A 1,443-nucleotide genomic window follows, 5' to 3' on the forward strand; every position below is an offset into this window, starting at 1 on the left:
CTGTAATATTAATATTACAGTAATATTAATATTACAGCAGCTGTTCTGTTCTGTTGGTTCTGTTGATTTAGTGGTCGACTCCCCCTGCTGGTCTGGAGGACTTCGGTTTCATTCAGACACTGACATTTTTCGTTTGCAGAATTTTTTTCAGTTCCATTTATTTTTGTGTGTTTTGAAGTTTTCCTCCTTCATGTGTTTGTTCCTGTTTAACACAGAATATTTCTTCATTTTTTCATTCAATAATAATAAATAATCAGATATAGGCAGAGAACTGATACTGATGATGTTTGAACATTTAGTTCATTCAGTCGTGAATCAAACTCAGCTCCCAGGGCTTCACAGAGCCCAAAGGCTGCGGCTGCATTAGAACCGGGCTTTATATCAGCTGGACGTCTTTGTTTGAGGAGAAACTATCCTTTGGATCTGCAGAAGCCAACAGTTCACTCAGACATCCTCGACCTGAGGGGATCATCACCTGAACTCACTCCGTCTCTGAGTAGAGCTTCCCTCATTAGCAGACGTTTCAGGCTTGACTTTTCTCCTTTCTGTGTGTTTTGGCTCAGAAATCATCTGTAATGCTCTAATAGCTGTGATGTCACCCACCTGAGTTTTGGCTCTGGAGACTCAAAGAAAGATGGAATAATTTTCAACAATCATCTTTAATCTGATCTGGATCTTAGGAGCTGAAATGATTTCTTTTCCAAAATAATTGTTTGCTTTGAGATAATTGCAGAATGATTTTTTTCCCCAGAGTTTTTCTAAGATAATATTTAGAAAGTCTAATCCGTGTTGGTTTCAGACTTGAACAAGCTTGGAGGGAATGTGCTGTTTGGTTTAATTTGTTCTTCCTGTGGTTTGATTCACCTGTAAGCAGGGAGGAAATGGAACACGCCGTAATGGCCGTCTGAAAACCTGCGGCTCATTTTCTGCAGAACGCCGCCGGCCGAAACCCGGGGCTGAAACATCTCAGGGCCGTGGGGTTAATGGAGTGTTTGTGCAACGCCGTCATGTTCTGTCTGCAGCCTACCAGGAGGCTGACCTTTGACCTGCGATTCATCGAGGAGAAAAGATGTCCCCTGGTGGCGGCGCGGCTTCTTTTCAGACGCCTCTTTCATTTTCTCCACAGAAAGTCAGGAGGGAAACCCAAATGTTACCTAATGGATGTGAGTCATAATAACCATGATCAGGTGATCCAGTTCAGCCGATGTTCTCCTCTGGAAGCTTTTAAAGAACCACAGCCGGGTCAGAACCAGCTGATGGGTCAGCAAGTCCGTCTGTTCAATCTGCCGCCGCTTTAAAAAGCAGACAGGACGGCTTTGTTCTGTTGATCTCCACTAAGCCTGAAGCATTTCATTCCTCCAGCTGATGGTCAGACATGGTAACCAGAGTGTTGTCGTACTCGAGACCGGTCTTGGTCTCGAGATCATTTTTTGATGGTCTCGG

This window comes from Poecilia latipinna, unplaced genomic scaffold (assembly GCF_001443285.1).
Source record: "Poecilia latipinna isolate Pla-1442-1.1 unplaced genomic scaffold, P_latipinna-1.0 Scaffold1630, whole genome shotgun sequence".
NCBI lineage: Eukaryota > Metazoa > Chordata > Actinopteri > Cyprinodontiformes > Poeciliidae > Poecilia > Poecilia latipinna.